Raw genomic sequence first — 12307 nt, forward strand, 5'->3', positions numbered from 1 at the left:
GTTTGTAAGGCTCAGCCTATATATTAGGGGCTGGTGTCGTCAAAGCTGTAATTCCTTATCCACAGCATACGCTCTTACAAACACATTCTTCAGTCGCCTCATGAATGCTTACGCGTCGCTGTCGCACGACCAAGATGTGAGGGTCTTTATCGAGCCAGGATATCGCTGTAACTACACTGTGACCTCGCAAGGTTGTTTCGTTCGGACGCAGCAAATAATCTAATCGCACCAGCAGAGGAGCGCCGATCGTCTCGCTCACGGTCCCAATTTGTGTACTGTACCCTCAGTCATGCAGCACAGACTGCGCCCCCCCCCCCACAAAAAAAAAATGCTCGGCACAAAACGTAGTAACTACCCGCCTCACCGCTCTAGTTGGAGACCAGAACGAAGCAGCAGCAAACAGGCGGCCATGCGAGCACGCAAACCTGTCAGAATAAACGTTCAATTTGCGCGGCCGCCCCCTGCCCAATGAAAAGCGACCGGAAGTGACGGGAGGACGCTGTACAGTCACATGCCGTCACTTCGGCGCGCGGCAGGACGGGAAGGCGGAAGCTACGCCATTATTGCAATCTCTCGCTACATGAAATGCGTTCGCGTCTCGCGCTGTGCGAAATAATTTTACACGTGTGATTAGTTTTGTGCGCGGTGTAGAAAAAGGTGTGGCCCGTGCTTTGTGTATTACTCGTGCTCCACTTCAAAGCAAAGCGTTCGTACGCACTGGAAGATGGATCCACGGACGCTGAGACGAGCAGTTGCAATGTGCCCTGTGTCGGCGGTCGGTAGTACTGCCATAATGGGAATTTTCAGGCAAGTGCCCATTTATTTAGTATTTCCTTGGTGGGTTACGTGTTCTTGTTCGCTCTAGAAGTTTCTTACTGTGATCTCGTAGCATAATTCACTAATGTAAGAGCAAGAGCAGCTGCACTCCTAGTAGGGCAAGTTAACTACCTCGATCGCGCCCCGTCTTATATCGGGCGCGGTGCGCCTGCATAGTTACGCTTTGTTTCTCAGCGCTTGAACGTTCGTAGATGTGATTCTTTTGTGCGTTCAGCGTGGCTTCTTGTAATGTGGTCGACCACTTTTGCGTCGCGTAGAAAAAGGACGACTGACTTTGCCACCTTTCGAAAGAACTGGCGCGGTATTGGTTCTCCCTGATGCGGTCGCGTGCTGCTGTTGCTGCTTGCCGGGCGCCTTTAGCATGTTTTCGGCTCGTTTTGTCTGTGCGTGTGTGCGTGCTCGTGCTCGGCTCGATTCGTGTGTGTGCGTGCGCTCAACTCGCTTTGTGTGCGTGTGTGTGTGTGTGTGTGTGCGTGCGCGCGCGTACATGCCGGTTTGTATGGGCCGGCGTGCTTGCGTGTGTCTAGTGCGTACGTGTTTTGTGAGCTTGTTTCTGTGTGGGTCGCTGTGTGTGCGTGCACGTGATAGCGTGTCTGCCTGCATGTATGTGTGCTTGTTTGTGTTTATCAATGTGCGCGTGCGTGCTTTTGTGCCTGCGCTTTGAGAGTGCGTATATTTGCGTGCGCGCGAGTGCGTTTTGTGTGCGTGCATATGTATTGCATAAGGCCGGTAGAGTTTTACTCGCAATAAAACTCTTCCAATTTGGTGCAGCGAGTGTTGCCGCCTGAAACCCGAGTTTGGTTTCAAGCCAACCTGGACAACTGCTGTATGAGGTGCCGTTTCTCAGGAGGATCAGTGGGAAGGCGTCAGGTATACGCTTCCTCCTTTTTCCCTCCTCTGCCCTGATGAATTGATATCCTTGATTGTTATTCTAAAGGGAACGTTACATCCAAAGCATAAATAAATGATTAAGAAATCTGGCAGTGTGTTTCACCATTACACTAGTTCTGATCTTAAAGACGTGAATTTCCCATTAGCCCACATTTCCGTTGATACAGACAACCGCTGAAATTGTGAACAGCAGGTTATTCGAGACGTCCTACGTATATAGCAATTGTCCTCAGGAGCTCTAGTGAATTTTGAAAATTTGGAGTGTTGTTGTGCTTTAGAGGTATCATATGCAAGCTTTAGGTCTCTCCTGGTAGTTTGCATGCCCTTCGAGAGTTGTCGCCTATAGCCCTATTGAAATTCGTAACTACAGTTTGGAGAACTGGGGAAGCTGCAAGGCTTGTCCTGGCTCTCGAGAAAGTTTTTAAGCTGGAAGTGTAGGTTGAGGAGTTTGGGGTTGGTCACACGAAGGCTTTTTTATGCCTAGCAGTAGGAGTGTCAAAGCATAAAAAATGCAGCGTGTCAAGCGTGGGAAGCTGCTTATGTGGTAGAGGCTTGTGTGTTGTGTGTGCGTGTGTGTGTGCGCGCGCGCGTGCATGCATGCGTGCGTGTATGTGAATTCGCTCCTCACAAGGGAGTGTGTGTGTAGGTGAGCTACTTCTTTGCTGGTGCTATTTGCCAAAAATTGGGAAGAAAACACAATGATCAATATAACTTGAAATAATAAGCGATGCAAAGCATGCTGGCAGAGTAGCGACAGCAGCATATGAGCATACAAACGTGCAGCTGTGTGACAATGTTAATGCATGACTGCAACATCTGGAAGGAAGCTTGCTTCTTTTTCAGTAAGCAGCACAAAGTCCATATTTTTTGCTTTTCTCGTGCAAATCAAAACGAGGCTCATTGCCAGTGATCTTGTCTTTCATTCTAATAGCATTTGTTTATCTTGAACTTAGAGCGTTGTTTCTCGCAGGTCATGCAGATGATAGCAGCAATTTCACAATGCCCAGCCTTGGTGCCCTCCATCAAGAGCAAGCCACTTGCATTCGCCTTCAGGCAGATAGATGGTTGATGTCTTCTAGGAAGCAGTTGGGAAGACAACATTGTAAGTAGATATAGGTGTGAAGTTTAATGTAGTAAGTCAAGTTATAATTTAAAACTCTGAGGCTCGTTGGCGGCCTAAGCTTGATATTATGTGCAGTTGTGGGTGTTTTTAAATATTGCCGATTGTACTGCAGGTATGACTGCTGATCCAAAGCATACACTTGCATTTTCTTGATGGCCTTTCATAATGAGGATTTTCTTTGTGCAAGAATATTCACAGACTGGAGCATTCCAGCATGATATTCTTTATTGTGCATTCAGTGGTAATTTCGTATGACCTTCTGCTACCAATGTCTTTGCAGGAAAGGATTATTTCTTTACTCCATGCAATGAGCTTGTTATTTGCTCGTTGCAGTACTCTGCTACCTTTAATTTAATCCAGTATAATTCTCAAAACCTTAAAATTTGAGCTGTTTTTATTTCAAATACAATATCAAAATGCGCCGGATTGCAATCTAGACTGCAAGGGATTTGAAGAAATTACAAGAAACTAGGACCTCTCATGGGTGTCAAAAAACATTTCCGCAGGCATTGCGCCTATTTCTTGTACTGAGCTAGCTGCTCATGAATATTGCAAGCATATGTCATTTCACACAGTTTTGCAGGATATAGTAGGCCTATCATTGTCACTAAGCACAACCTTTCCTCATTTGCATCATGAAAATCTGCCCCATGCTTAATTTGGGACAAGTCTTGAAAAATGAATGTTTCATAATTTTGAAACTACACAAAGTATTGGTTGGGGCTTGGCAGTTTTCAGACAACTTGACCATGTTGAACCTAGCCATTACAAGACGAGAAAAAAACATGCACAGGAGGACTCATTCAATCAAATGCAATGCTGTGGTGATTTTCCATGTGGAAAAATGTACTTTTAGGCGGGAGAGGGTGGGTAGCCAATTTACAACCATAGCGACCCATGAGGGTAGTGGCAACACAGGATGAGAAATGGTTGTGGCTCTGAGGTTCATTGAATATGAACACTTATATACAATCCCTCCTTCCCCCCAATGAGGAATAACCGTGCAATATATTTCGGGTGGTAAAGATGATGTTTTTAGGAGACGAGAAATTTCAGGCTCTAGTTGAGAGGCTACATAAAGGACCATGTATGTATTCGCAGAATAGCATAAACTGCCTAGGAGGGGTATCACAGTTTAGAGCATGAAGTAAAAAGTGGGAGCATGACGAAGGATCATAAGTTTATTTAAACTTATGATCTTTGGGAATACTACTTGTCACCATACGCCAAGCTAACCCATTGAAAGAAAGGGGCCTGCTCTAAGGAAAATAGTTAACAAATGCTAAATTTTCAAGGAAAGTATGCCGAAATGTCAGTTCTTACTAAATTAGTAAATAAGAAATACACAATAAATTTCAGTATACAGAAATGGTCTAATAAACTGCATTGGAGAGTTGGAGATGGTTGGGCTGGATGCAGGTATTGCAGGGCAAATGAGAATGCCAGTGGGGGTTCCCTCATTTTCATTTTGTGTGCACTCTCTGTAAAACTACTCTGTCTCCTAGTATAATAATGTTGTGTAAAAACAGCCATTTTTTAATGTCTTATGCATGTCACTCTTAATGTGCCATATCCCTTAAGGTTCTCAGCTGCAGTACTTATAAAGTGTAATGCAGAGATATATTGCAGATTTCATGTCAATTTATATTAAGGTCACATACACACTCTTGGACAAATGTCTGTTGAGAGATGTCACTCGTATTTTGAGAATTATTTATGAGAGAATTCACTCTTATTTTTTATGGTGAAAAGGCTACTGTAAATTTATTTGCTTTTGCTGCTGTATGTGCCTTGTATTCAAAGTAACATAGTGGTTGTGTTCACAGTAAATTCAATTCCTAAATTTGCATAATAAAGGTTTCTCCTACCTTTCACCTGTCTTGCCCAGTTGCCTGAGATGTGCATTGTTCCCAGTCACATTAATTAAGTTTGTTACTTTCAGGAGCTTGTTGCCTTATCAAATTTTCCACAGTGTACATGTGTAATTGCAGACTGAACTCTCATGATTCTCTTCTTATTTTGCTAATGCAGGACGCAAGATTCCAGCAATGCCATGCGCTGCATTTATTGGTCAAGATGCTCAGAGAATGGAGTCCCTGCACCTCGTGGTTAACCGTGAACATTTTTTTTTCTTTTGGAAAGCTAAACGTCATTTGCTGCATCAATTGCATTTTTGCAGCTCAGATGTGTACTATATTGTTCTAATTTTGAATCAATTAATATTCACTGTGCAGTATAAAAAATGATGTACAGTGGGAAGGACAAGGACTGCGCGAGATGACATACACTGCGCTGACTTCCAACAATATTTTATTGCGTTGCCACATAGTGTGTTTATACACAAGAGGGGTCATGGGGGGGGGCGCAGAAAATGAAAGGCAGTCGCAAGGGGTGTTCTAACAGCAAGTCAATGTACTAAGAACATGGTCACGAAAAAAAAATCGCAATATCTATCTGTGGAGATACAAGACTTCAGTAGGGGTCAGCGTGATAGAGGGGGAACTAACGCACACACTACCCAATTTCCTGGTGCAATCAGCTTCAATAATGTACCGGGTGAGCTGTGTCTCGCTAGAACTTGCGTATCTTCAAAGAGGGGCATGCAGCAGCAGTCCCGGCAATGAATGCCCAAGTGGCCTTGAACAATGTTATGGACGTTATAGTGCACTCTTAAACGATCATTTAGGCACCTGCCTGTCCGTCCAACGTATTTACTGCCTCAAAACGGGAATATGGTAAATCACATTCGGTGCACATATCGCAAAATCTTTTCTGTGCCCGACAGAGCAAGAACTCTGACGCGATTTAGGCGCGTTTACATGCTTACAGAGCTTTGCCAGCTTTTCCGGGGCTGAGAAAAGGACTGGGATTCCTGGAGGTTGCCGAATCTTTTTTAGCCTATCGGAGACATCATGCACATACGGTAGCACTGCGAACCTGTGTCTTTCAACCGGCTGGTTCCTTGACTGTGCTCATCACGTTTTGTGCCCTTCAGAAGCTGTTCCGCTATGGCTGAAATTAAGGCCAAAGAAAGGTGATCAACCTGTGCAGCTATACTATCTTGCATTTCATGTGAGCAAGATTTATTAAGGCTGTTAACGAGGCAAAACTTGACAATACCTCGTTTAAGAAGCTTTGAATGTGCAGAGTTAAAGGGCAAGAGTGACTTCTTACTTGGTTCAAAGCACTAGCACACCTGTTTGTTTTCAAGGCACTGCCTGAGATCTAGAAAGCGCAAAGAATCATCAATGGGGACCTCATTTGTTAGTTCTAGAGGCTGCAGCTCTTAAAGATCTCCAAGTCTCCCAAAGCAGCAGGCTCTAAAGCGTGATCAGTGCAATCAATAAATACCGGGTATTCGTCCACAAACCTGCACACTTTGACAACGTGAGACGCATCCAGGTGACCTTGAATGTTTCAATCATGATTAGCTAGATAAATATCAGTGGCGGCGCCAAGCATAATCCTTCACAATATACAAATAAATGGTGTTTGTATAAGATCATGCCTCACGCCGCAACTATATGATATTTATCTAGCTCATGATTTCGATATTGAAGGTCACCTAGATGCATCTCCTGTCAAAGTGTGCAGGTTTGTAAATGGCTACCTGGTATTTATTGATTGCACTGATCACACTTTCGAGCCTGCTGCTTCGGGAGTCTTGGAGATGTTTAAGAAAGCCTCTACAACTAACGCATGAGGTCCCCATTGATGATTCCTCGCGCTTTGTAGATCTGAGGCTGGTGCTTCGAACCGAGAAGTAAGAAGTCACTCTTGCCCTTTAACTCTGCACACTCAAACCTCGTTAAATGAGGTATTAAAAGTTTTGCATCCTTAACAGCCTCAATAAATCTTGCTCACACGAGATGCAACTTAGTCTTGCTGCACAGGTTGATCGCCTTTCTAGGGTTGACTACCCTTTGGCCTTAATTTCAGCCATAGCGGAACAGCTTCTGAGGGGCACAAACCGTGATGAGCCTGCTCAGTCAAGGAACCAGCTGGTTGAAAGACATCGGTTTGCAGTGCCACCGTATGTGCATGTCTCCGATAGGCTAAAAAAGATTCGGCAACCTCCAGGAATCACAGTCCTTTTCTCAACCCCGGAAAAGCTGGCAAAGCTCTGTAAGTGCGTAAACGCGCCTGAATCGCGTCAGAGTTCTTGCTCTGTCGGGCACAGAAAACGTTTTGCGATATGTGCAACGAATTTGGTTTACCATATTCCCCTATTTTGAGGCAGTAAATACGTTGGACGGACAGGCAGGTGCCTAAATGATCATTTAAGAGTGCACTATAACGTCCATAACACTGTTCAAGGCCACTTCGGCATCCATTGCCCTGGAACTGGCTGCGTGCCCCTCTTTGAAGATACGGAAGTTTTAGCGAGACACAAGTCATCCGGGAAATTATAGAAGCAAATTTGACCAGAAAACTGGGTAGTGTGTGCGTTAGTGCCCCCTCTATCACGCTGACCCTAGTGAAGTATTGTATTTCATGAGATAGAAATTATAATGTTTTTTTTTCAGGTGACCACGTGCTTAGTACAATGACTTGCTGTTAAACGCCCCTTGTGACTCATTTTCTGCGCATGCCCGCTCTTGTATACATACACACAATGTGGCAACGCCATAAAATATTGTTGGAAGTTAGCGCAGTGTGTCGTCTCTCGCAGTCTTTGTAATTCACGCTGTACGTAATTTTTTCTGATTAATTGCCAACTATCCCAAGAAAGCACCTTTTTCAGTATATTTATAATGTTTGATACGACAATTTGCTGGCAAATGTTAACAGTGTGATATTTAACGAACTTTTACATGACTGCCTGTGTTCTTTTAGTAACCAGAGTATGGCTAATTTATTAAACCATATTTGCTAATTTGCATACTCACATGCTACAGCAAGCCCTAATCTTGTATTATTGCATCTAAGTGCAAATAATTTAGAAATTTACTATGTATTTTAAAACGCTGTCCACCTTTCGTGCTCAGCAAAATCGTTTACTCAACAGTGGTTTGCTTTTATCAGGCCTTCTACTGCACTTTGCACCCACAGAATAGTAAATGTGGAATATTCACTCTTGATTTATAGTAAGAAAAGAACCTATTTTTAAACTACATATTGTATATGTACCAGTGCCTTCGGGTTACAAGACAAAAATTTATAGAAACTGGAATTGTAGTTAGAAAATCAGCTACACAGCACGTTTAGCACAGAGAACTCTCGTTTCACAAAAGAGGACAAACTATGTAGGCACTAAAAAATTCTACATATTTTTCGTGCTCAAGTAGTCTTGTTAGAAAGAGAAAATTAGCAATAATGCTGCTGGCTTAAGCCTCACTTAAAGCACGTCTACGCTTGGAAAGTATTGTTTCAGTCCGAAAAATGTTGGCCAGTTACGCTTATATCGACTTTCCAAACTTTTCATAATGCTTTGCGATTACATTAGTTTACAAAATAACAGGTGTCTTGTGCGTTTGCTCTGCATTTCAATTGCTTCCCTAATTCACCATTGCAATATCCCTTTTTTTTTTCAAGGCATCAAAACGAATTTTCGTTCATTGAGCCTTATACTGAAAATTTATTCCTTTATGTGGCCCGAAACACTGCGAGGTCAACTCAGGCTCTTTCAGTGCCGCTATACATAGTTTCTTCTCTAATAACAGATTTGATCAATACATATATTTTAGATACTTTTGTGGGAAATGTACATGTTCTTGTACTTACCGATGTGTTTGGTGATTGTGCATGTTTATATTTCCTGTGATTTGTGTATATCTTGTACTCTGTATTGCAGCACGCAATAAATATATTTACATTTTTCTTGAAAATGCAGCATATATCGTACCAGTCTATTGCATGTTATGTGGATCTGGAAATCGTGATAACCATTGGTGGTGATATACATGCTCAATAGTGACATTTGCTAGGTTGTATTTGTGCAGCGAAGACAGATTTTGCAATATACACCGTGAATTACTAATATGTAATGTGATCCACTCGTATAGGTGTGTGTGTGCCCATCGAAGCTTCAAGGCCGGCTGTTCGACGGTGCGTTTGGTAGCCGAACTTGAACCTTCGGACACGCGAGAGTTACGCGTGGATCGCTGTACATAGTAGTAATTGAAGGCGTGTACTGCCGAACCTGCCTTCTATACACACTAGAAATAAAAGGGCGTACACCCTTCCAACACCCACATAGATGGGTGTTAATATGGACTTGCACCCCTACACCCTAAATTTATTTTGCTGGACACCCTTCCTCTGGGGTGCTATAATGGCACCCCAACTGTAGGGTGTAGACAACAGCACCCTTAGGGTGTTCGTCTGGCGACAAGCTGATTTACACCCTTAAGGGTGTTAAAATGTTTAGTGTGTATCCTGCGATGCTTCGTGCCCCTACAGTACGCATGAAACCTTTTTGGGCTGTATCAGGTTTCTCGTAGAAGAAAAATTGTAAAATGATTGCACGATAATTGGTATGACGCTAACGAACGCTGTACGTCAGCAGATCAGTATAATATGAAAGGTCCTTGGAGCTTTATGTGCCCTCTGTATACACGACGCGTCATAAAAGCAGTCGCTGTACATGTATTATGTAAGCGGTAATATGCTTGCGGACAAAATAAACTCCACACCGGTATTTGCGCCATCCTGCAAAGTTTTCTTGTTTATGTTGTTATAATTGGATGGCGACTTGGCAGCTGGGCGTCAAGTAGAGCAGCTCCTATCATTTACAAAAGTTCCAGAGGGAAATCGCTTACAGCGCCGCACATAAGGAGTTCTCATATTATGGAGCTAAAGCAACCCCAGTAAATTCTTTCGGAATGAAAATATACTTTGAGCAAGAAAGCCAAAATTTTTGAAGTACTAACAGACATTTCGTTCAATCAAACAAAATTGGTAGGACTCAAGCAATTTCCGAGCAAACATATTTTCTCCATAAGTGTTTTCTGCTACAGTATAAACATCTATAATAAGAAATTCGTGAACGTATCGAAGTAACTTAATATACAAATTAAAAATATAGCATCGGATACAATAATAGCGGTAGTTGAAGATGAAGTTTATTTTCTGCACCAACAGTACAGTGTATTTTTACACAGAACAGTTATGGCGTGGAAAGTGGGAAAAAAGCTTGACTAGCCCCACCTCCCATCCGTACAAGGCAGCAGATCGACAGCACAGCAAACTTCATACAGTCTTAACGTATGATAGAAAAACATTTTAAAAAAATAAAACGTGTACAATAATTGTCAACTATACATAATTACATGCGCCCTTAGGTGCCTAAAGGTACATGAATCATTCACGCACAAAAAACCAAAACCAACGACAAGAAAATTATTGCAAGGTAACATAACAGTAAGAAATACTGTAAACAGAACGGAGGGCTTTTGTTAGAATTTTTCTACGCTTGTAGCGGATTATGTAAACATGTTGAATAGCTCCCTGCCTGAATGGACACGCAAGTGATCTTCGCTAAGCTTGAACGTATTGAGTACGTGTTGAATGGTGAATTTTAACATTTGGAGACCGTAGTATCTTGTATTTGTATACCTAATACTTGTTGCCCAATGATAGTATCTCAAATGTTTGTATCACATCACGGTACGGTACCAGAGTACCTTTGCCCTGCTCGGCTCCGCCACGGCCAACTCTTCACGTCCACGAATTGAATAACAAACGTTATTGTTTAGTAGCTAATTATCTGATACGTCAAAAGTAGGGAAGAATTCCACGAAAGTGGCCCGGTCAGAGTCGTTCTCATCTTAAGTGGTTTGCACAGTTGCTTTCTGAACACAACGTCTTCAGAAACTTCAGATCGATTTGGGGTTCGTGAGACCACAGAATTTGTCAACTTTCGTTTTTTTGAAAATCGACGTCTTTCTTACCTTGCGGTGCATGTAGAAAATGTTTGATGCATCAAAATGAAGCCTGGAGAAAAATACGCACCAAGTTATCGTAGAGGTAAGAACAAAGCATTTATCAAGTGCAATTAGCACAATAAGGTCGAAAAAAAACCTGGATGCTCTGTTTCAAACCGCGCGCACCTAAAACCGGATGCGGAAGTTTGACATGACCTAATAAAACATACGCGCCGACCTGAGAGATTTGTGAGTTTAAAATTTTCGTCTGGTGCCGAAGGTAGTGCAGTTAAAAGAAGCAACCATATGATACACTAATGCGCCCAACGAGATCTTTTTCAATCTCAACGGCTTTTGATTTTCCTTACTTTTGGAAGGTAAGTTCGCTTTGCCATCACAATCTCAAAGGAATGATAAGAATGGGCATTTCTCAAGGACTGACAGGACACAGAGGAGAAGGAAAAAGGAAGCACTTCATAGTTTCAACGACGCAGTACAAGTTCGTGTTGCACATAAGCTGCTGCTTGTCAATCAGAAGCCTATCGAGCCTTATTTTAAACGAACTATTTCTTTCTTGAGAATACGCATACGGTTTTTGGGGCTAGTATCACACGCGACGAAAATAGCAAGCTAATAGCGATAGACGGGCCTAGAAATTTAGACGCATTTCTCAAGATACTCCCCTATCTTTAAAGCGGATGATTTTAGCGATACTAGGACAATTATTGCCAGACTTCAAGCGACACAATTGATCAGCGCTTTCAATATCACGGTCATTAATTCTAACTGCAAATTTTCTGAGCAAACGGAATTTACGTTTGACTCATATGGTCCACTTGTCAAGCAGTTCGTTTCTGGAATACCAGGAAAATTACGTTTGATCTGCGGAGGCGGTTCTCAGCGTCATTGCACTCAACCCCTGAAACTTTTGACGTGAGACGAGAGCACAACCATGCCAATGCTCTTGCTTCCGCCGTGTCGGAGCCTGCTGATTGATAAGATCCAAATATTCTTTCCAACGTTTCTACAAATGAAAGAAGGTGGCTGACCAGGCTTTTTCCGCCAGTACCAACAACTGAGGTGTTACAAGGCGGGCCAAAACATTCCATGATCACTGGAGGTTTACCCATAACCGATACCAGTATCAATTAAACGTGACCCGATGTTACCAACAAAATCCAGATAACACGGGCACTAGAACATGAGGAGTGGAGATTTAGATCACCTTCGTGCGAAACGGTTCGAAATGCTGTAGTATGCCATTGCCGTTGTTTGACAAATGAACAAGCAAAAGAGAAGGAAAAATTACGTCCTCTGTCCATTATGCGCGTGGGTTCCTGTCTGATATAAACGATTGTTCTACACTTTTTAAATAGTTGCACGACAACATTGTTTATTGATCACATATGTGAGCATTCTTGTACACACCGCTAGCCTTTCCATCACACTCTTGAATCTCGAAGAACCACTCAGACGTGCATTCATTGCTATCAAAATCGAGCTCATAATATTGCCAGGAATGTAAATTTAATACGGTGGACTATTGGCTTCCAGAATTATATTTATCAGACAGAGCCAAGGACGGGCTAAT

The 12307-nt window shown here is 42.6% G+C and overlaps 1 long non-coding RNA gene across 1 annotated transcript; it reads left to right on the plus strand.

The window, feature by feature from the left end:
• Positions 1–571: 571 nt before the first annotated feature.
• LOC142591235 (uncharacterized) lies at positions 572–5242 on the plus strand. Its single transcript, XR_012830407.1, has 3 exons — positions 572–807; positions 2699–2830; positions 4883–5242. It is a non-coding gene; the product is annotated as an uncharacterized LOC142591235 (long non-coding RNA).
• The last annotated feature ends 7065 nt before the right edge of the window (positions 5243–12307 follow it).

This window comes from Dermacentor variabilis, chromosome 8 (genome assembly GCF_050947875.1).
Source record: "Dermacentor variabilis isolate Ectoservices chromosome 8, ASM5094787v1, whole genome shotgun sequence".
NCBI lineage: Eukaryota > Metazoa > Arthropoda > Arachnida > Ixodida > Ixodidae > Dermacentor > Dermacentor variabilis.